Genomic DNA, 25092 nt, shown 5'->3' with positions numbered 1-25092 from the left:
CATGTAACAGTCATTAAATAGAAATATTGAGTTAGCCCTGGCTGGTGTAGCTCAGTGAATTGAGCACAGGCCTGCGAACCACACGATCGCGTTCGATTCCCAGTCAGGGCACATGCCTGGGTTGCAGGCCAGTTCCTGGTTCCAGGCAGGGGATGCAGGAGAGGCAACCATACATTGATTATTTCTCTCTCTCTCTCTCTCTCTCTCTCTCCCTCTCCCCCTCTCTCCTTCCCTTGCCCTCTAAGATAGATAAATAAAATCTTTAAAAAAAAGAATTTAGTGATTGAAAGAAATGTAACTTGCTTTGGAAAAATAAAACAATTAAAAAAGTTTTTTTAAAAGAAATATTGAATTAAACTAAGTTAGCCTTCATGGACTAGTTTAGCACTATACCTAGCTACTATCTGAGCAGAAAACAGAGGTCTGGGGAAAGAATGGTAAGCCTGGAGAAGTTACTTTTGTTAACCCAGTCAGCCAGGGCAGCTGAATGTGTGTTGGGTCAGGACAAATGGGCAATGCCCAAAGAGGGAAAAATAGTAGTTGGGAGTTCTAGAAACAATTTTGGATTATTAGCGCACTCACCCACTTTTTTCTTGGTAGACTGCCTCACTAATTCCATCTAAAACATGTTGTAACATTCTGCTTTCCTTTGCCCTCAGATTTTACTTTCAAAAATCTACCCAATTATTCCCCTTAGTTTGTCCCATTGTACTATCTTCAATTATTTTAGCAGGGGACTCCTTATTTGTAAATGTTCAAATGTTCAGTGGTTCCAAGTGGTTTCCTACCAGACTTTTATCAATAGCTATTTTAGCAGTGTCTTCATTACTTCCTAATTGTCCACTGTTCTTTGGTTTACTGCTAAAAAGATTGAGTTCAGTATTTCAGCCATTGTTGAGTAGTCATTGATCTCAAGCCTACTCCATTTATTTAGAGTCTATTTTCTTATACTATCTGATTCAAAATTTTACATGTAGTTAGTTTTCTCATTATTTTTATTCCCTTTGGCTAGTACTAATGCTTCTATTTTTTGTGGCCATTATCTGCTTTCAGCTGTGAGAAACTGATTGGTATTTTTCCACAAAAAAACACTACTGTTTCTCATTAAATGCTAAATAATAATGCATAATGATAGCAGTGCAAGAAAATGGAGCACAGTTTCCTGTCCTTATAGTGATCAGAGTATAAAAAAGGAAGGAGAAGGCAGATTCACATGATTCAAATATGCCTGTCATTGATTAATCGCTGCTATCCAGAAAACACTAAGAATTCAAGGATCTGGGGAGGAAGGGCCAACAGCTGTCTTTGTGGAGTGATTTTATTGCGTAGAGCCAGGGAGGTTTACTTGGAAATATCTTCATGAAACGAGTAATGACTTGAGGAAAGCAACAGTGGCAAAGGTTCAGATGGGATTGGAGTGATAACCTTTGTATATTTGAAAGGGTCTTAGCGTCTGAATCATGAAGTTTTTACCTACGTAAATATGTAATCTTGGAAAGTTAGACAAGAAAGTGGAACATTTGAACTAGAATCAGGACATGACTTTTTTTTTGTTATTCAAAGAAAGCAAAGAAGTCTTCTGAAATATTTTAATCATGAATTAACAGTTTATTGGACCACCTATATTTTGTTCACTGTAGTTGCCCTCTAGGACTGAAAGTAACAAGAAGCTGGATTTTTTTTCCTATCTAGTGCCTTTCATTGTGTTGACATGGTCTCAGGTTACAGTATACAAAAGCATTGGTAAAATGGAAATAGCAGACTTTGGATGGTTTTGAATGTTAATATTATATATTACATCAAGTCCAAACACCTTTTCTGAAGTATCTGAAACATGGCTCCACTTTGTCTTTTCAATATTTATTTTCTTTTCAAATAAACCTAATTTTAGCTACCGTTCCTTGCACATATGTTTATTCCCACAATTATTCTTTTCCTTATGCTGTTCCTCTCCACGTTTTAGAGCCCTTTGCATCCTTTTGGCCTAAGTTCAAACACTTATTCTTTAATGTCCCTTTGCTCAATATTCTAACTTGTAAAATTACTTGGATGAATTACTAGCATATCATTTTACACTTAGTTATCATGTGATTGTTTTGGTCTTGAATCATCAATTAAAATATGAACCATTTAAATGCAAGTACCAAGGCTTCTTGTATAGTCCATTTTGACAGGTAGGGTAATAAAATATAATAGATTTCTAATACAAGTTTGTGGATTGAACAATTGAAGAATAACAATTCCTACACATTGTGGTGGCAAGTGGAGTCAGGGAAGAAACATGGGTCTTTTATTGCCTTACAGATTCTGTAGATATGGATTTTACTTACTAGTTAAATATTAAACTAAGTATAGTTTAATAGTTGACCATATAGTTGACCCAAAGCAATGGTATTGCCATGGAGTCTGGACAATCCACTGTGTCTTAATGAACATAAAATGCTACTCACTTCTAAAATCCCCTCCCTGCAATGAAGTTCTCTTTGTCCTCCTAAAGGCTTATAGCATTGCTTTTTATTGATTTCTGTCTGCAGCAACCCAGTGCTGTTCACTTAGTATTAAATAATAGCAATGACAGCAACAGATAATAAAGTGATCCATTCCTTTTAGTGTCAGAGTACCCTGAAGAAAATTCAGTCATTTGTCTGATGGCTTACTGGTAGGGTGACTATAATTTATCGTTCAAGCCAAAGCACTTCTGAGAACGAAAGGGAACTTTATCAATAATTACACCGGGACCATTGGAATAAACTAGGACTGTCCAAGACAAACTAAGACATATGATCATTCTGTGTATTAGAATCTCAGAATTTCCTTAAAGAGTAATAAGAAAGGCGATCAGGATGGAGTCTATTGTGAATACTTAGTTCCTCTTCCCTCCCAACTCATAATCCATTCCTTAGTGGCCTCATGTTTGTCATTAGCAACTCCAGATGTTAGGAATTCTACCCAGTAGATTTACAGCATAGGCATTTATTCTACCATTTTTCAGATTATTAAATAATATAGTACTTTTCAATTATCAAGTGCAAGACCACTTTCCTCTTTTCTTTGATAAACTTGATAACCATTTTAATAAACTTTTAAATTAAATTTATTAGGTGACATTGGTTAGTAAGATTATATAGGTTTCAAGTGTACATTTCTGTGATACATGATATGTATATTATATTGTGTGCCCAATACTCAAAGTCAAATTGTCTTCCATGGCCATATAGTTAATCCACTTTACCATTTACTAATGCTCCACCCTCTTACCTCTGGTGACCACCATACTGTTGTCTGTGTTTATGAGTTTTAGTTTGTTTTTTTTTTCTTATTTGTTCATTTGTGGGGTGTTTTTTTCAGTTTTATATCCCACACGTGAGTGAAAGCATATGGCTCTTAACTTTTTCTGTCTGACATTTCTCTTAGCATGATATTCTCAAGGTCTATTCATGTTTTCAGAAATGGCAGTATTGCATCTTTTATTGTGGCCCAGTAGTATTCTATTGTATATCTGTAACCACATCTTCTTTATTCACTCATTTATGCAAAGATACTTTGGTTGTTTCCATGTCTTGACCACTGTGAATAATGCTGTAACAAAGATAGGGATCCACACATTTTGCAATTAAACATTTTCAAAATTTTAGGGTAGATATTCAGAAGTGGGATTCCTGGGTTATATGGTAACTGTATTTAAAATTTTTTTAGGAAGTCCATATTGTTTTGCACAGTGTCTGTACCAGTTTATGTTCATACCAGCAATGAATGAAGGTTCCTTTTTTCTCCACAACCTCCCCAACACTTACTTGTATTGCTGAGTATAGCCATGCTAACAGGTGTGAGGTGGTATCTCATTGTAGTTTTGATTTACATTTCCTTAGTAGCTACAGAAGTTGGAATTTTTTTTCCTGTATCTGTGGGTTTTTTGTTTGTGTTCTTGGAAGAATGTCTGTTCAGGTCCTCTGCTCATCTTTAACAGAATTGTTCCTTTGGTGTTGAGTTGGGTTAGTTCTTTATGTACTTTAACTCCTTGTAAGATATTAACTCCTTGTAAGAACTGTTGTTTACAAATATCTTCTTCCATTTGGCTGGTTGCCTTTTTGTTTTGGTAGTTTCTTTTGCTTTGCAGAAGCTTTTATGGTTTGGTATAGTCCCATCCATTTGTTTTTGCTTTTATTTCCCTTGCCTTTGAAGTCTAGTTCATTTATGATTAAAACACTCAATAAAAATGGGTATAGAAGGAAAGTACTTCAACATAATAATGGCCATATATGACAAACCTTCAGCTAATATCACATTCTATGGTATAAAATTGAAAGTTTTCCTCTAAGATCAGGAATACGACAAGGATATACACCTTTACCACTCTTATTCAACATAGTACTGGAAGTCCTAGCCAGAGCAATCAGACAAGAGAAAGAAAAAAGGCATTTAAATTGAGAATGAAGAAGTAATAGTGTGATTTTTTGCAGATAACATGATTCTTTATATAGAAAATGCTAAAGACTCCATCAAGAAACTATTAGAAACAATAAACAAATACAGTGAAGTTGCACCGTACCAAATTAATGTACAAAAGTTCACTGCATTCCTATATACTGGTAATGACATTTTAGAAAAATGTCAAAAGCAAATAAAAAATTCCTTTTGCAATGGTAACACAAATAATAAAACACCTAGGAATAAATTTAACAAGATATGTGAAGGACCTATATACTGAAAGTACAAAGTATTTTTTCAAATTCCTTTTTTAAATTTATCTTTAGAGGGGAAGGGAAGGAGAGAGGGAGAGAAATATCAATGTATGGTTGCCTCTTGTGTGTCCCCTGCTGGGAACTGGCCTGCAACCCAGGCATGTGCCCTGATTGGGAATTGAACCGTGATTCTTTGTAGGCCCGTGCTCAATCCACTGAGTTACACCAGTCAGGGCCTAAGTATTTTAAAAATAGATTAAAATATGCACAATTAAATGGAAAGATGTTCCATGTTCATAAATGGGAAGAATTGGCATATGTAAGATGTCCATATTACCCAAAGCAATGTACAGATTTAATGTAATTCCCATTCAAATCTCAATGATATCTTAAAAGAAATTGAACAAAACTCATCAGATATGTGTGGAACCACAAAAGACCCTGAATAATCAAAGCAATCCTTAGGGGGAAAAAAAACAATGAAACCAAAGATATCATACTCCCTGACTTCAAATTGTACTACAAAGTGATACTAATCAGGACACAGCATTCTGTTAGCAGAAAAAACAGACACACAGACCATTGGAACAGAATTGAGAGCCCAGTAATAAAACCGCATATATATGGGCACATTTTTTGAAAAAGGAGCCATAAGCATACAATGGATAAAAGAAAGCCTCTTCTGTAAATGCTGCTGGGAAAATTGGAAAGCCACATGCAAAAGAATGAAACTAGACTACAGTTTGTCCCTATAGACAAAAATTAACTCAAAATGGAACAAATATTTAATTATAAAGTTTAAAGCAATAAATTACATAGAAAAAATAGGTATTAAACTGATGGGCCTTGGTCTTATGGAAGGTTTAATAAAACTTCTAATGAGGGAAGTTTCACTGTTCATAACTCGGGACTTTAACACTTTGTTTTTGCACCTACCTGCTATTGATGCCCGTGGTATGTTATTCCCAAGGGATTCTCAGGTCAGCAACCCAATGGCAGTTTTTACAGAGCTTGAACATTTCCCCCAAATTATTGCAATTAGGGTTATTGCCATAAATGTGTTTACATCAAAATCGTTTTTCTACATTAACATTATTTAACACATTAGACTTTTTTAGAAAGTCATATTTATAAACCTGTCTGGAACTAAGAGGAGTCTTGTCATATAGAGAAATCATGACTTTTGTGAATAGTTAGGCTTAACATCCGGTAATAAGTGGTTTAAGTCTATCCCTTCAATATTATTGGAATCATAGTAAATTTAATGGTTTCTATAATAATGGTGGTTTAAGTCTATTTCTGCATGTAATTAGAATTTAAGAAAATCCAAGAAAGCTGTAAATTTACAAATAAACATTATTTAAAAAGCTTGCAGAATTAGCAAATTTTCTCAATTGAAACGAAATCTTATTTTGTGGGTATAATTTTACAAAAACTATGTTTTAAGGGGATATATGAGGAGTACTGTGATTTGGAGTTTTCTCTTTATTAAATATTCAAGAATACTGTGGAGCCATGAATTAGATGAAAAACAGTTTCCGCTAGTGAGGCAGAGTACTTTGAAGTCATGTTCAGTGTCAAGTGAATGTGGATTTGTGGAAGCGATGTTGTTGTTGTACAGAGACATTGAGATACATTTTATTTCAGTGGTCTGTCACATGGTCGGCAATATTGTACTTAATGCCCAGGGAGAATTCAGTTAGGCTTCTCTTTACTGTATGAAAAACTTTCTTTCCTCTCCTGTCAGAGGAAAGGGTATAAGTCCTTTGACCTAAATCCAATCCCTCAACCTGTGTCCCAGATCACTTCCCCTCCCTTTTCTGTGAGGGGCTTCGCTAGAACCTTCTTATCTGCATCCTTTCTCCCACTGCCTACTCAGTGCACTCCCCACTCAGCTCCCCTGTATTCTTTCAAATAAAGCATACTATTGAATTACGTGATTTTATGAACATCCACATCATTAAAAAAAAAAAAAACAAACCTCATCATTTCATCACCTAGTTTGCTTAATTAAGTGGTTTGTTGACATAAATAGGATCTTTGGCCCAGCAGAGGCGGTAACAGATGGCATCTAAAACCAAAAATAATCATTAACCTGTGCTGTGGAAGGTGTGAAGTACCATGTTTAGAAACAAGCTCAACTGTGAGTTGACTCTATAAATGTCTGAGAAATGCATTCTTGAAATGTTTGTAAGATAAGATGAAGAGGACAAACAGTGGGACACAACAAAAAGGCAACCAGAATTTTATAATATGAGTGAAGGGCTGTGAGTTCTCAAGGTATTAAAAGTATTTAATTAATATATTTCAATACAACAGTATAATATATTATGATATGAAAACAGGATACATAATTCAATATGATTAGTGTTATATAATATAATATATGCATATGACTACATATTTAGTACTAATTTATAACATATAATTAATATAATATAATACAATATAATACAATATAAAATACTAACTGTGAGTGCACAAATATCAGTATGTTTAAAAGTACAACCCATAGAAAGCCAAATGTGAATTGATTTTTTTTTTTGTTATCTGTGTTAGTGCTTATTTCCCTCAGGGTGGTTATCAAGGTTTTCCCCTATCCTATGTATTATGCCTCTTATTTAGATATACAAACTCTTTCTTTGCTCTTCTAACATATTTTGTGAAAGGTAAGCACATTTGTCTAATTTTAGGCTAGTATTTATATAAAAAGGGAATTAAGAAAAACATCAACTCTGGTTCAAATGTCATTGTGGCAAATAAATGTTCTGTGATTACATATCATTTTATGTTAAATTTAGAAAATTTTTTTACCAGTGTTCAAGTGTTACAGTAACATTTTCTCCCTAGGTGTTAAACATATATAACTAGTTAGCTCTCTTCCTCTACCCCAGAAAACATTCAGGGAAGAGGCTGCTAAACATCCCTTCAAAGGTAGCACACTAATATCAGTGTGTGGTTCTTTCTGGTACTTTACAAGCACCCAACGTCTGAGCTCTGCATGGAGACACCTGGATCGCCAGCATTAGCATTCTTTTCTGGGCTACTTCATCAGTGTTGGAAATCCCAGGTGTAATGAACGCAGAACCAAAACTTCACTTTTAAAAATGGGCTTCCATCAATAAAGATAATTTAAATTATAGATACAGACTGATGTATGCTCTTACACACACTTGTAGGTTAAACCTTCCCAGTTTAAAATAAGAATAAATGTGACTGTAGATCTTTATTGAATACCTTCATATAGTAGAGACTTCTATTATTCATTCCTTACATGACACATCAAAATAGGTGTGATTATTCTCTGTCCTTTCAGGTGAAGAAACTTGGTTTACATTAGATATATGACTTGTCCAAGATTGCCCAACCAGTAAGGGGTGGAGTCAGGATTTAATTTTTGGTATCTTTTACTTAACAGCCTATGCTGCTTTGGAAGAGAGGAAAAGTCAACAGTTCCTCAATTAAATCTCTGTAAAGCACTGTTATTTTTTGAGACAGTGGTCCTTGCTGAAATGATTGCTTTTAAGCATTTCAGTTAATCTTGCATCATTTGGTTGAATTTTGTGCTTGTTGGGTTTGTGGGACTGTAAATTTTGTTTTGCCAAGGCATACCTCCCAGTGTTGATGGTGAAGTGACAATTTACCTGAAGTTTTTGGTAGAAAATGCTGGAGTCTCTTGTGTTTGAACATAAACTTTTTGTGAGTATTCCCAGCACAGAAGGATATACACCATTATAGTTATATCCATAAATCTAGATGTGATATGGGTAACCAGAGAAAGAGTAGCACAGAGAGAGGAAGAAAATTTATCTCTATCCTTAGAGACTTAGGTGATAATAAACCTGCCTCAGAACTAGACTCAGCAACTTTTTATTTTGTTAAAGGTCCGAAAATGACAACTCACTTATCATTGGGAATAAGCAGATGAGTGAAGAGAAACTGCTTCCCTCTTCCATTCATTCATTTATCCTTTTTTTAAATAATGGGTTTTATATGTCAGGCAATTTTTCCAAGTGGATAAAGCAGTGGACAAACAGCTATAGTCACACAACCAATCAATTACAATTGTAAGTACACCGAAGGAAATGTATAGGAAGATGGGATTCCTCAACCTGGTGTGATGAAAGCTTTCAATGTCAAAGTGTATAATGTGATGCTGGATATAGACTAGCTGAGTATGGCCCACTTCTACTTATCACCAGAATCACTTCTGCTTGAAAAAGGACATTCCTTAGCAATCAGGCGATGGATTTGAATATAACTATGCAATTCTACATACTGTTTTAGTGTCAGACAATGTTTTATTCATCTCAAAGGCAGAAAATCTATTTTAGCATACCTTCCTGTCCAAGCTAGAGCAAAGATTCTATAATGTTTGGGTTGAAGACTCTGTCCAAGTTTAAGCCAAGTGGCAAGGGGAGGATTCTCTTTTTCTTCAGCACTTTACCCTGTGAATATTGTTTTAACCCAAAAGATCCAGAGTAAAGTGCCTTCCCAGAGTCCCTGGAAAAAATTAGTTGTTCTCCTTATTTTTGATGGACTCTCTCAGGGTGACTCCAGGAATGAGAGTAGGCTTGCATACCTGCTTGAACACTGGAGTTTTTTTCTAAGGGCCAACATTTTGAAAATAGGTCATGCCCAGTGGCTTGGAAAACAGCTAAAATAAAATAGTGGTCCTTTTGTTGCTTTAGTTTTAAGATTGTGTTTTTACCTTGTCAAGGTGATTCACATTGAGTACAAACTTGCTATGTTTATTTTGTTCAACTGACTATGCCTTTTTTGCCTTGTCAGTGAGATAAAAGAGATATATTAATGATCAATTTTTTGGGAATAACATACAACAATTCTGATTATGAAGGTGTTTTGATTTGTGTTGCTATCACTACTTGTTATTCTTGACAATGACTTTATTTTTGGATATTCCTTGGGCGGGGAGGGGGGAATCCACAGTTCATATCAGCTTCTCTCTTCCCAGGGAACAGGTCCTTTTTAATTACCTTTTACATGTCAGGTTTTGAAAGCAATACAAATAAAGTTTGTAGGGAGTTGCTTGAGTCAGATGTAGCATGTACTCTCTTTCTCGGAGGAAACAAGTAAAAGTGTACTGAAATCTAAACATTCCGGCTGATTGTACATAGATTCATTCTGCTGGTGTTCCTTTTGTGGATGTTGCTCTAAAGTATGTGCCTAAAGAAGAAGAAAAAAAGAGAAGATAGATTTATTATAATGCTCTACTTTTGTGTAGACTGAGGGTGTATGCAGAAAGAGAATCCTCATGGCCAGGCAGTTGGACAGTGTTAGGTCACATTCATCATTTGTTCTTTGCCCAGTCGACCAGCGGTGCTGATGGGTCCCTGCTGTCTGGGTGGGATATAGTCAACCCAGTGGTGTGGCTCAGTTGCTGTACTCATGTCATTGTCATATATTCTTTGAACTTTCCATGCTTATTAGAAATTAAAAAAAAACTTTAGATTCTTCTGGATATTTTGGTGAAGCCCTGAAATTGCCCTATCCAATCCTGGTTTCCAATGTAAAGTATCCTCTAATCCATTTCATATACTTCCTATATGCTTCTAGACACAGAAATACCAAATGGCAAGGGATGAAGGAGTGAGGGAAGTGAAAGTCTCAGACCTTGAGCAAATCATGAAGAGAAGGCAGGGCGTCAGTGTTACATATCTCCCTCAGTGAGGCTCTTGAACATTTTCCCTGTTATATCAAGTCCCTCATTCCCCTGCTTTTGCTGACTCATGTCTCTAGAGCAGAAAGAACTATTCCTGACTCACATTTCCTGGGTGGCAGCAACATAGTAGCAGTAATTGATAGATTTCCAACACTTACTCAGTGTTAGATCATCCCCAACATTTATTTAAGACAGAAGCCTAAATTCCTAGAAGACTTACATAGCTTGAGCCAACTTCCTGCATTGTTCGAGAAAGAACGTGCCTCTGGGGATGAGGAACAGGAATTAAAGAAAGCTTCCTTTGCCCCAAATTGTCCCCTCTGCCTCCGAACCTCGGAACCTAATATTTATCTTATCATTCCCTAATTTATCTGATCACTTATGATCAAATGCTTGCTAGTGCTACTGTACTAGTTGCTGGGGTTGAGTAATGAAAAACAAACAAAGAAAAAAGATCCCCCCAAAACCTCTCTGCACTCCTTGCTTCCCATTTCTTAGAATTCACATCCTGATCTAGAGGACAGAGAACAAATAAAAGGAAAATACATTATACATTAGAAGATAACTTTTTTGAAGAAAATTAGGTAGGGAATACTGGGGAGAGGGGTCGAAAGGGAAGTTTTATTTTTTTAAAGTCAGAAAGGGGAAAGTGACAAACAAACTCTTGAAGAAAGGGCGGAAGAAGCAAGCCAATGATTTGTCTGAATAAAAAGTGGCCCAAGGAGAAGGGAAAGGTAGTGTGAAAACGCTGTGGTCAGAGGAGGCCTGGAGTATTGAAAAAACAAGAAGCCAGTGTTGTAGGTGCAGAGTGAGCAAGTGGGTGAAGTAAAGGTGAAGTTAGTTACGTGGATTGATTGATTGTGTAGAGCCTCCCTCAGTGAGTGAGTCTTATAGACCATTGTCAGGACTTAATTTTTCTTTAGTGAGATGCAGAGCCATCAGAAGGTTTTAAGCAGAAAGAAAAGGGCATGTTCATATTTAAAAGGATCATTTTGGTTGTGGTGATGGGGATAACCTGAGGGTGGGGAGGCTGAGGCAGCGACACCTTCTGCAGATGTAATTAGGAAGCAATTGCAGTAGCACAGGTGAGATGTGATGGTAACTTGGACCAACATGAGAGTGATGAGAAATGGTCATATTTTGGATCTGTGCTGAAGGCAAATGATATGACGAGGGTTAAGGGGAGGTTATTTCTGGGTGTGGATTTAGAACCCACAAATATATTTGTCAGTGTAGCTGGAGGATTGACATAGTGTGTAGCAGCACATGGGTCCCATGCCCATGAGAAACTTCTGAGGTGGTTGCTGACTTTGGAAAACTTGTCTATTATCTCTTGATTTTATTTATTTATTTTTTTAACTGCAAAATGAAAGCTCTTCATACCTGTGATGCACTCCTCTGGGATTTTCATGCCTGGACACCCTGTAGAGGAGAGTACAGTAGTGGCTAAGAAAAAACTGGTTTGCAATTTTGCCCTCATGCACATACCCCGACTCAGGACTTTATGAGTGAAGCGGAGCTAAAGCCATTGTCTAGTTAACTAAATCAAGGCAGACAACCAAACTGAGTAATTCAATTAAAAATTTACTTTGGCATCTATATTATCAGGTTTGGCCATCTGTCGCGATTACATTGAGATGATGCTTGTAGATCTCCTCTCTTATTTGTGTTGAATATGCAGCAACAGGGCTGATTTTCAGAGAATATTCATGCTTGAAAATTTGTCACTATGTGTAAGGAAATAAGGCCTCTTTACATTTTGAATAAAAATATAATGTGTGATGTAATCATCCTTTGATGACTTATAAAGTGTGGTGGAATATTTTGAGGCTATTAAGTCAGAGGGTAAATCCCAAATATTATTGTGGCAGTGCAATTTTGTAATACTAAGCATGTAGAATGCTACACTTTTACCTCATTTGTTAGAATATGTGAGATTTTTAAATCACAGGACAGATAAACCTGCCGGCATCTAGCTACAGACTGTTTTGGGTCTATGAGTATGCTACATATTTGTGTTGCCGTTGTTTTTGGAAGCTCTCACTGTATTTTTCAGATTGAGAACTTTTCTTTGAAGCTATTGTTTGAGCTGTATGGGGTTGTGTGGGCAACAATAAAATCACCATGAATTCTTCTGTGCTATTTAACTCCACATTTCTCCAGTACTCTGATGCTGAAATTCCAAGCACACAAGCAGTTATGCAAGAATTGATTTTCACCATGGATGGGTGGGGGTTTGAGCAAACACCTTGGTCAACAACCAGCTCTGGAGGGGATGTGAAACCCATTATTGATCCAGGGCTGGGAAATCAGTGGCTGTTATATTATATAATTATCGATGGAGCCAGAAAATGCCATGGGCAAAGCACAACTTACTATTTGTTATGCTGGGTTGTCTCTCCTGTCTGTGTCAGGCTGCTGTGTTCCGCTCTTGTGTTCCCATACCATGTTTATTTATACTATGTGCAGTTAGCTTTCATATTTCTCTTGTGATTCCATCCTGGAAAATGAATACTGGTTTTGTTCAGGGGCCTTAAAAGAAATACATTTTTCCAGACACTCCAGTGGGCCCAGGTAGAATACCAAATACTGGACAGAAGACCTACAGGGCTCCAAGAAAGATGATTGAAAGAGTGAAGAGAGGAGTGACTCAGTAATCCCATCCAGAGACACATTTGTTTTCTGCAGGGGCAGGGCAACAACCACAAGGGACGACATTTCATACACAAGCTACACTGACTTTCAAGAGCAAGACTCCTAGCTTTGAGGTCAAGATAGCAGATTAGGAAGATGCTGAGCTCCCCTCCCCTCACTGACACCATAACTACAATTTCATATAGAATAGTTACCTCTGAAAACGACCTGAAGACTAGCAGAACAGATTTCCTACAACTCCAGATAAGAAGAAAAAGGCACATTTAAACATATCTGAAGGGTAGAGCTAGGATCTTCCTTGTCCATCCCCCACTGTCCAGGTGGCGACCCACTGTGGGAAGGATATCACAACCGCGGAGGTTGTCTCTGAAGAGTGAGAGGTTCGAGCCCTAGCCGGGGGTGCCTGCACCAGGAGAGAAGCCCGCAGAACATGCGGCTTTGGAAAACAGTGCGGCTTATGTCCGGGAGAACCACAGGGGAGTCGAAAACCCAGGTTGCACTCTTTCTGAGTCCTGGCGTAGAGGCAGGGGTTTGGCAAACATCTAGGGCATACGTGCAGTTGATACACTGATTAACTTTAGGGTGTGTGCTGGAGGCACAGGGATCTGTTGAAGCTTTCTTGAGTCAGAGGTGCTGGCGGGCAACATTTTCCCCCTTTCTTTAACCTAGCTGATCTGACAGTAGCGAGTGTCACTTCTGCTATTCTCCATTAGCCTTGATAACGCTGTTCACCCCACCCTGGGATTCCCTGAGGACCCACGCAGGTTAGCAGCCATCCAGAGCAGCTCCTGCCCTGCCATACCCAGTGGGCAGCCTCACAGCCAGCCCCGCTAAGAGCTTTCCCTGCACACCAGCTAACCCACAACAGTTGTGGCCAGGCCTCAAAGCCAGTGGCCCAGGGACTAGCTTTGCCTGCCAGTCTGTCCATAGAAGTTGTGACCCAGCACAACAGGAGGTCGCACTAGTCCACCCAGGGCACAGCTCTGGATCACCTGGCTCTGGTGATAAGGGGAATTCCACCACTGGGCCCCACAGGACACCTTCCAAATAAGGTCACTTTTTCAAAACCCGGAGATTTAGCTGACCTACCTAATACATAGCAACAAATAGGCAAAATTAAGAGTGAACAAATAGGTTATAAATAAACAAAAAAAGGACAAAAAGCCCAGAAAAAGAACTAAATGAAACTAGAATAAGCTGTCTACTAGATAAAGAGTTCAAAGTAATAGTCATAAAGATGCTCATAAAACTACAGACAAGTGTATAACTCCATGAAAATTTCAACAAAGAGTTAAAAAAATATAAAAATGGACCTAGCAGAACTAAAGAATATAATAACTGAAATGAAAAAAAAAACCCCAACACTAGAGGGAATCAATAACAGATCAGATGATGCAGAAGAATGGGTCAGCAATTAGGGAGGCAGGATAGTAGAAGAAACCCCATTAGAAAATCAAAAAGAAAATAAATTTTAAAAAATGAGGATAGTCTAAGGGACTTTTGGGACAATATCCAGTGTACTAACATATGAATCATAGGTACTCCAGAAGGAGAAGAGAGAGAAAGGGATGAAGAGCCTATTTGGATAAATAATGCTCTAAAACTTCCCTAACCTGGTGAAGGAAACAGACATCCAAATTCAGGATCCACAGAGAGTTCCAAACACGATGAACCCCAAAAGATCCACATCATCACACATTATAATTAAATTGTTAACAGTCAGGAACAACTATAATGGACACATGGAAAAAACCAAAGGGGGGTGGAAGCAGGGGAGAGAGGTGGGATGGCTGAGGTGGGAGGCAAGTGCAGACAACTGTAATTGAACAACAATAAAATATTTTTTAAAAAGTTAAAGATAAAAAAAAGAATCTTAAAAGCAGAAAAAGAAAAACAACTAGTTACCTATAAGGGAATGGAAATACCCGTAAGATTATAGCTGAGTTTTCAACAGAAACTTTACAGGCCAGAAGGGAGTGCTACGATATATTCAACATAAAAATGAAAGGGAAAAACCTGCAACCAAGAATGCTCTAAAAATCAAGGTTATTATCAAGAATTGAAGGAGAGATCAAGATTTTTCCAGAGAAGCCAAAGCTAAAGGACTTCATCACCACTAAACTGGCATTAAAAGAAATGTTAAAGGGAATCCTTTAAGTGGAAATGAACAGTCCAAAACTGGAAATAAGAAAATATATAAAAGAAAACATATCTCACTAGCAAAAGCAAACATATAGCTAATATAGGAGACCAGCCACTTTTAAAACTAGTATGAAAACAATGAAAATGACAATAAAACACATACATATCAATAGTTACTTTAAATGTAAATTGACTAAGTGCTCCTTTAAAAAACATGGGGTAACCAAATGAATGAAAGAACAAGACCCTTACATATGTTGCCTACAGGAGACTCCAGACTGAAAGATGTACATGGACAAAAAGTAAAAGGATGAAAAAAGATAATTAATGAAAATGAAAACAATAAAAAAGCTGGGATAACAATGTTTATATCAGACAAAGTAGACTTTAAAACAAAGGTTATAACAAGAGATAAAGAAGGACCCAAGGATTTCATGTCTGGGCACTCATCTGAAAAAAACAAGACACTAATTTGAAAAGACATATGTACCCCTATGTTCACTGCAGTATTATTTACAATAGCCAAGATATGAAAGCAATCTAGCTATTCATCAATAGAGGAATAGATAAAGAAGTGGAGATTATATGTATTTATATTCATTCTGAATATATATTCTGTCCAGAAGGTACCCAGCCATGTAATATGAAAAATAGACATGTTCATTGAAAATGATACAGAGTACAAGAAACATTGTGTATAGGACAATGATGCCTCAATTGCCTTCAAAGTTGGCACCTTGGGACCTCACATAGTTTTCCCAATTGCTATCAGCTGCCCTATTGCATTTTCCCAAATCTCTTCCCTTTCAAAGGTGATTTGAGTTTTGGGAAAAGCCAGAAGTTTCAGGTCACCAAATCTGGGCTGTAGGGGGCTGAGTCATCTGGCTGATTTGATATTTCACCAAAAAACTGTGCATGAGATGTGATATGTGAGTGGGCATATTGTCATGATGAAGCTGCCAACCATAAGTTCCCACAGTTACAGCCTTCTGAATCATCAGAATAGTTTTTCTGGAGGAATATTCAAGCTTAATGCAACATTTGATGCAGATTCATTGCTCTACTTGCTCTTTCATTTTGAATATTACAGCCACAAAGTGCACATGCTCACTCAAGCACGTCTACCACCCCCACTGACTAGTACAGTGAAGTCATCATTGTTCACACATGTGCATTCCAGTCCACTCTCCTTGGCTGCCAGGTTACATTGATATCACACAGACTATTCTTATTATATTAATGATGGCTGGACTTTGATCCCAACAGTCCTCATATATCTATCTGTGCATATATACACACACATACTGGAATATTACTCAGCTGGGGAAAAGAATGAAATCTTGCCATTTGCAACAATATGGATAGATCTAGAAGGTATTACATTAAGTGAAATAAGTCAGAGAAAGACAAATACTGTATCATTTCACTTGTGTGTGCAATTTGAAAAAAAAAACCCTAAGCAAATGAACAAATAAAACACAGAGACTCATAGATACAGAAAAGCTGATAGTTGCCAGATGATTGGGTGGTGGGGGTATAGGCAAAAAGGTGAAGGGGCTTAAAAGGTACAAACTTAGAGCTATAAAATAGATAATTGACAGGGATATAAAGTACAGTATAGAGAATATGGTCAGTATCACAGTGACTGCACAGTGACATGTGAGTAATGGATCTTTTGTGGTGATCACTTTGTGTAGTTTATAAATATGAAATTTCACTTTGTTGTTCACCTGAAACTAATATAATATTGTATGTCAACTATACTTTAATTAAAAAGAGCTTTACATTCCAGTATGAAAATTCCTCTCCTCCCCCCAAAAAAGTGAAAAGAGAGAGAGCCTCCCTGTATGTCCACTTGTTCATTCTCTTTCCTTGCCATGTGTCCCAAGCAAGAAAGATACAGATCATTGGTATGGCTTAGTGATGGAGTATTTTGCCTGAGCACCTAGTATCTGCAAGGTCCTGCAATAGGGCCCCCAAGGAAGGGTTAGATGGGTTTGAGAATGAAAAGATAACGTGACTGTAGCCCAGATGTTGGATAAATTTCTCTTGCATGGTATTCCCTTAGCCTCTGTACAGTTCTACCAACTATTAGCTTCCAATTTCTCTTCCCTCCCTTTTTCTTGGGTACTGTTCCTTTTTTTTCACTTATCAGTAAACCTATAGTTCCTAGATAAAATGCTAGTTTCTTTTATGATGGATGTGCATCATTGGTTTCAATGGTGTATATTAAGTTCATGAATGCAGAACAAATGTCCACTACAAACAAGGAAGTGTAAGAAGAAATCTTGACCACTGTTTAGCTGCTTCTACTGATACAGCTCCAGGCTACAGGATATGGGGAGTTTATGGACAGTGGAAAGCTACCAGCACTTGTAAATGTTACAGTTAATGTTCAACTGGCTTGTGTTCACAAATGATTAGGGGAAATTACTAAATTGCAGTTAAGGTCTCAATCAAATGATTTATTTAGGTGATATCTTCCAATGAAATTAGGGAGTCTTAATATGTCAAAAGTATCTTTTAAAGAATTAAAGAAGAGATAACTCTGAGAGGAAAGTTAATTATTGAATTATAAAACAGCCTATACACAAAAGGGAGTCTAAAGTAGATATAGAGGACATATTTCCTGTTCTTTTGGATAATGGCACTGGACTCATAGTAAAAGTGCATCTTTATGGGCACCAGCATTGAAAACCATCACTCATGAAATGCACATGTAGATATTAAAATTATTTATTCTGTAATAGCTTACTTGAAATTTCTTGGAAATGAACCCTAGCAATTTTGGATTTCTCAATGGCAAGTTCAATGCTTTAATGCCGAGCTCTTAAAGTGAATTCTTTGGGATGAAAACAAGTTAAAACTGCTGCCCTTGTTACTTACATTTGGATAGCATGACACTACTGTGTAATTTCTGAAACTCTTCTTCATTAAAATGTGAATTGTGCATGCATCCATGAGTAATTCTGGGGTTTTTGGGAATTCCTTAGCTTCTGAAACCATAGAGATGTCTTCAACTTTATGTGAATTTAACTGTTTTCATGAATGCTATCTTTAAACACCCAATCATTGATCTTTAGTTCTTGATTTGTCTTCTATTATTTTGCGCTAAATTAACTATCATGGAGATGTTGCTTAAATAATTCCAAGGTTAATTTTTCCTAGAAAATAATTTACTTTTAAAAATTATGGTATCAAAAATGAGTGTACAATTATATTTTAACAAATTTGTAAAGCCTATGTCTAAATGAAGCAAAATATTTCTTTTTTCTTTGTATCAGTTTTCTTTAAGAACCTAGGTAGGCATAAAGGAAGAGGCAAATCAAATTTCATAAAATCAAGTTCAAATATTTGCTAGGGAAACTTCTCATAATATTGTAGACACAAATGTTTAGAACTGAATACTCAGGCAAAATGTTCCATTATAGTCTCACCTGCAAGCTCAAACTCAGACCCACAATTATGAGTTATTTTATTTTGAATCCATATTTCCCCTATGATTGTAGTTTCAGTCACCACAATATAAAAATATGTGAAAGCTGAGTTCAATCCAACATTATTTGACTCAATTTTTTAGTAATTGTTTGGCTAATCATTTTTTTCTCTTTTCTGAGCATTCCATAAACTCTGTGTGTGTGTTAATTTGGGTGTCATGTTGGGTTTATCTAAGTCCAATGATGAATTTCCTAGAAATATTTGAAGCTCTCATAGTTGACCTATTATTAAATCTAACACTATTACAAGAAAGACATTTTTTTCCTTATTTTCAAGCTTTGTCAAATGCAAAAGAAAAAAAATCTTGCAAAAGCAATTGTTCAAAGTTATTAATGAGGTAATTCTTTACAAATAAGCATCATAGAAAAATAATGAGAGAAAATGTGACAATAAATTGCAGGCTACTTTGGATTGTGTGACATTCTTAGTAATAAAAGAGTCCATTCAATGGAAGAGATTAACTTTCTGTAAATTACAAATGTAAATTTCATACTTTATGCATTATATACCACCATACTCTTTTATCTTGAAACAGGGACAGAGTTAATTGTTATGGACCCTAAACCCTTTGTAATTTTGGGTTCTGTTCCTAAGGAAAAGAATACAACAATCTGGTTTTGAAAAATTTTACAAAACACGAGGGTAAATTTCTAGGGCCTTTCCCAGTACCTTAGAAGGGAGCTGTGGAAATGAATGGCCCTGCAATTTAAGCTCTTTGGTTTTATTGCTGTACTTAAATAATCAGAAGTAAATTTTTAATATCTTAGATTAATATCTTTCCAGCTATAATAAATTAAATAGTTAATTAATTGGATTTTGTGTTCATTGTATTAGGGTTGCTTTAGCTGATGTCACAAATAGACCTTTCACATATCAATGGTTCAACACAATACAGTTTTATTAGCAGCGCTGTTCATATCAGTACCTGCATGAACAGCTACTCCCTAAGACATCTGTGTACCATGGAATGGGGTAAACACAAATCTCATGTGCACTCTAAATCTTTCATGTTCATCTTTTTCCCCTTTAGAACCTATTTTTGTATCAGATACTTAATAGGTACAGGGTAAAAAAAAACTAAATCTTATGTGGACTCTACACTCACAAAGCTAGTCTACTAAATGAGATACTAAGTTTACAAATGACTTCAATACAGGTAAGATAATTAGTATATCCATAAGAGAATTAGCATAATTCAAAGAGAATTTATGTATTTGAAGAATCAAAGTTCTGAAACATTCAATATTAATATTTTAGGAAATAGATCCATGTATTTCACATGTTTGGAACTTTATTTAAAGATTTATACTACAGGGACTTATAATTTGTAATCCAAACTATTAGCTATTTTCTAATATGAGCTGGCAGAATTAACAGCCAACAGGTAATCTTTCCTTTTCTTTCTTTCTTTACTGTTGTTGTATATAGTTAAAAGACATAGGAACAAGAGGCTGGTGGGGAGAAAGGAAGGAGAGAAACCTCTTTCTCTTCTTCCTTTACAGTTCTTCCAAAATTTACATCTCCTTCTTTGCATCCTTCCTGTGAGATTTTAGAAGTATTTATGATAAGCTGCAGCAAATTTACCAAGTTATAAAGGAATATCCTAGAATGAAGTATTGAATATGCTTTGTAGAGGAAACATATACTTTTTTAAGCAAAGATTTTTCGTATTCCTTTTCAGTTTAGCCAAAGAAAGAAGAGCCTATGATAAATAACTGAACACTTATATAATATTGCAATCTGTTAAAGTTCCAAACTCAGCAGTTCTTCCTCTTCTTAATTCTCAGTTCTCTCTCAGGTAAGATGGCTTCAACCCCCTGGGCCTATGGTTAGTCTAACAGGAATTTGGATTCAGAGTGGATGGCTGCCCTGACCAAATGTGCAGAAGCTCCATAGCTAAGTATCATTATCCATGTCCCTTGGGTTAGTGAGCTCACAAACCTAGGTTCTTGTTCAGACACAAATCACTCAAAACCTTGAACAGACACTGGAGAGAGAAGGCATGATGGGGAAATGAGTGGCCGAGTCAGGGAGAAAGGGCATAAAGGCAGATGGGTGACTGTTCCCTGAGTCTGACTCTCTCTACAGGGCTTAATGTGCATGCAGGATTTAAATCTTAGAATGGACATGGCTCATGTAGGTGCTGCCATCTGATCATGAAATCTGATGAATGGCAAGGCCCTGGCAGCAGGTCATCCATGTCGATGGTATCTCTGCTCATTTGGGGCATTCTCTTAGTAATGGCCAGATTCCACCAAATGGCTGAGAGATGTCCATATGTTCCCTATGGCTTGTTTTGGGCCTATGGGGAGCAGATGAATTACATGAACTAAGTATATAGGCTCAGCTGAATGGACTGAGTTGCAGGGAAAAGCTCTAAGTAAGTAGAAAGTTGAGTCAGATCCTAGTTTGTGTGCTAAAGCGTGTGACAGGCAGAGGGCACTAGGATTAGGGTCCTGGAGCAAAGTCTTTTGAATCTTCTGAGGGCAAATAATTTCTGAATTATGAGGCTGAGGTGTCCCACACCCCTATCCCCTGTTCACATTGCAATCCTGAAACTAGAGTAGACCTCAGTGAACAAAAGTGATCAGTGGAAAATGGTGCAGATTTGAGGAAAGAACATAGGCTTTGGATTCAGAAAAGCCTGGACTCAAAAGCTATTGCATCAAATTTCTTAACTTGTCTACCCTTCAGTTTCTTTTCTGTAAAATTAAATTAATGATTCTAACCTTGAAAAAATATTTTGAGCATCAAATGAGCTAATATATATATTTTAAATATTTTATTATTTATTTATCTTCAGAGGGGAAAGGAAGGAGAGAGGAAGGAAACATCAATGTATGGTTGCTTCTCATGCATCCCCTGCAGGGAACTGGCCCCTGCTGGAAACTGGCCTGCAACCCAAGCATGTGCCCTGACTGGGAATCGAACCCTGATCGGCTGGTTCTCAGGCCCGCGCTCAATCCACTGAGCTACACCAGCCAGGGCCCAAATGAGCTAATATATTGCACCTGGTCACTAGTGATATCTCAAAGATAGTGATAGATATTGTTTAATACAGCTGCATACAGTTATCAGAGATTTGAATATTCTTTTAAGGGAGACAATTTCAAGCCCATTTAATTGATTAGAATTGAAGTTCAGAGGGTTTAAATAGCTAACTAATTTTATCTATAAGAAAATGAAAGAACCAGATTCTAAATCAAGAGTGATTGATCTCAAATTCTACTTTTATTCCATATTATTATGTTGTTTCTAAGACCATCAGCAGTAGGGTATGTTTTAAGGCTACATGCAGCTCCTACTTAGCTCCTTAAAAAAATTTACAACTAACAATTTAGTGGAGATTTGACTCTTTTATATCTTTGCCAGCTGCTTGAGTTTTTCCAAGGAAGTATTGTTTCTAAGGTCTTAGTATGCCAGGGAGCAAAAAGATTGTTGAGGAAGCAAATTCAGATATGGCTGTGTGCACGAAGATCGGGAGAGTCCTTAGATGACAGAGAAGTGTCGCATTCGCATAAGGCTACAGTGGAGGCCTCTTATGCTGTGGCTCTGAGAAGTCTTTGATTTAATAGTGAGGTGTTGAGAGAAGTCAGATTGCCTAATAAGGGGCATATATGAATTTCCTTCCATCACATCACTTGAGTTTTAAGATATTTGGGTGATTTCAAAGTCTGAGGCAATTCTATACCTACTAATTTTGATATAGATTTTCAGTTTCAGCATAAATTGTGCTCCTGAAGAAGATGAAAGTTGTATGAGACACTGTTCCTGTCTTAGATGCTCTCTCTCTCACTCTTTTATAGACATTCAACAACTTTTCCTCTTCCCTCTATCTGGTATCAATTTCTTGACTGACTAGCTTTTTTTTTAGATGGGGAAAGGCTTCTTCTTGACCTGGGAACTAGCCAGTTTTGGAAAGAATTTAGTCACCTTCACTAACCCTACCAATGATCAGCAAAGCCTTCAGACAGTGCCTCTATTAATTCCTGTCACTTATGTGTTAACGTTATAATGAAGGATCAGCACATCCAACAGTCAGAATGACTTTGAAGGAACAAAGAAATAATATCCCATGAGGCATGTTATTCAGCAAGGCATTTGGCAGAAGATGAGTGAAAGTCTGCCCTAAGAAATTGGAATAGTAGATTACAATATAGGCTGTGGTGTAGCAGTGATGTTAAGGTATTATTCTCTTTTCTCAGAAACACTATTAATGACATAGAGCAGGGGTCAGTAAACATTTTTGTAAAGAGTTAGATGGTAAATGTTTTTGGCTTTTTAGGCCATTCAGTCTCTGTTGCAAGTACCCAGCTCTGCTTTGTAGCAAGAAAGCAGCCATAGACAGTATGTAAATGAATACATATGGCTGTGTTCTAATCAAGCTTTATTTGCAAAAACAGGTGGTGGTCTGCATTTAGCCCATCATCATTAGTTTGCTGGCTTAAAGTCAAAGAGAGGTAAAAGTGGAAACTCATCCTGCCAACCTCCTTTTAGAGATAAGGGAATTGAGTCCAGAGACAGGGTGAATTGTTTGATGTAACTGAGGCACGTCATGCCAAATGGAGAATTAGAACCAGATTTATGACTCCCAGTCCAATGGGGTATCCACTGTCTTGCTTTTTGATTCATCTTTCTCCAGGCTTATCTTCTCAGCCTGTAAACGTGATGCACAGTCATTTGTGTTCCTAATGATGACCACAAAGTGCTAAACCTATTCATTTCTAAAATCACAGAGAAACATCTCATTTTTGAAGTATATTTTCCTCATTGAAACTTTCTTTGCATAGGCAAACCACCTAAATTTGAGTAGTAGAAACATGAAATTTTCTTCTCCTCAAATTTGAGTAGAGAAACATGAAATATGTTTTACTATAAAACATGAAATCTTGCAGGAAAGTTTTTGGAGGGTTTGTCTGAAAGCCCCCTTTCTCTAGTGCTCCCCCCACACAGCCAAACATCCCAAGTGTGATGTTTATCTTAAGTTTGCAAGTGAGACCTACATAATTTGTAGAATAAAGTCAAAAGAATGACCCAGATTTATAAAGCTTTTGATATGAGGCCTTTGTAATCTTTCACCACACAATTTGGACCTAATCATAGTTGATTCATTTGGAGGGATAATAGGCTTGATGAGACAATGGAACTGAACAGAAGCAGCGTGATTGCTTTCTTCAGAGAAATTCTATAGTGTGTATACATTTAATTCCTCTAGCACTTTCACTTGACTTACCAATGAATATGGGATTTGGGACAACTTTCAAATCTGTTTTATGGATGGAAGATAATTCCAGTTAGATTTGCATGTTATAGCTGCCTCAGTGGTATGTGTTCCTACTAATCACAAAATCACAATGAAGTGCTTCTCGGGCTATATAGGTGCCCAACAGAATATAGAGTGCATTTTTGGCCATTATCCAGTTTATTTGGTCAATGTAGGCAGTCAATCTAGGTAACTGCAGACCCAAATTGGATTTTCTGGCTATAATTATCCCTGTTTGTCTGTACACATCCATCAAATTTATCAGATAATTGCTATATAAATTCATTTTGTGCCGTCCTGACACAGATTGGCTAAAAGGGAATGAGGACTGTCCTGAGAATGAGGAGCCTTGGATCTGGTTTTAATTTTGTCACAAGATGTTTGTGTGACCTTTGGACAAATTCCTCTACATTTCTGGATTTTTGTATCTTTCTGGATTTGGACCTAAAAGGGTCTTATTATATCTGAGGTTGACTTCAACTTTAATTATTTGGAACTAAATTAAGTCTATATGGTGCAACTGTATACTTAAAGTGATTACGATATTAAGTTTTATGTTAGGTGTTTATTTATTATTTGTTTTTAGGTTGATTTAGGGAATCACAGAGCCAGTCAGTTGCTTCCAGAATGAATGATCTGACTTTGTGGCCTTAGTGACTAAAATAACTAAATGCCCTTTTTTTTAGTCATTCAGATAACTAGATAAGACTGACTACTTCATAGCCAGTCTGTGGTTTATCATTTCTCTATACTATTTTGACTGAGGGCCGAGCAGAGTGAGCCCTGATGGCCTGGATCCTCCCATGACATCCGGGATGCGCAGAGGAAGGTGGGGCTGACCATATTGTTAAGGATCCTCACTTCAGCAACTCATAAGCTGGTAAAAAGTAAACCCATGTGGTTTTCCCTCCATGCCATAAGTTGAGAGCTGACACCTTGTATTTGCTTCCTGGGTAGAAGGGAAAAAAGAGGTGGTCTGATCAAAATGAGTTACTTCAAGATAAACACCAGGATGCTAAATGCCAAGAGTATAAAGTAGCCAAGCATTGCATACAAGGTAGTACAGTGAATCATAAAATTTAGCATGGGAATTAAAGGATGTATTCATTAACTTGCCAGTGTCTTATAAATGACCTAAACTTAGAATCTTGAGAATGTAACTTGCTGTG

Source organism: Sturnira hondurensis, unplaced genomic scaffold (genome assembly GCF_014824575.4).
Source record: "Sturnira hondurensis isolate 20B ecotype Veracruz unplaced genomic scaffold, ASM1482457v3 Scaffold0004338, whole genome shotgun sequence".
In the NCBI taxonomy this organism is placed as follows: Eukaryota; Metazoa; Chordata; class Mammalia; order Chiroptera; family Phyllostomidae; genus Sturnira; species Sturnira hondurensis.
This window is presented reverse-complemented; position numbering follows the sequence as displayed.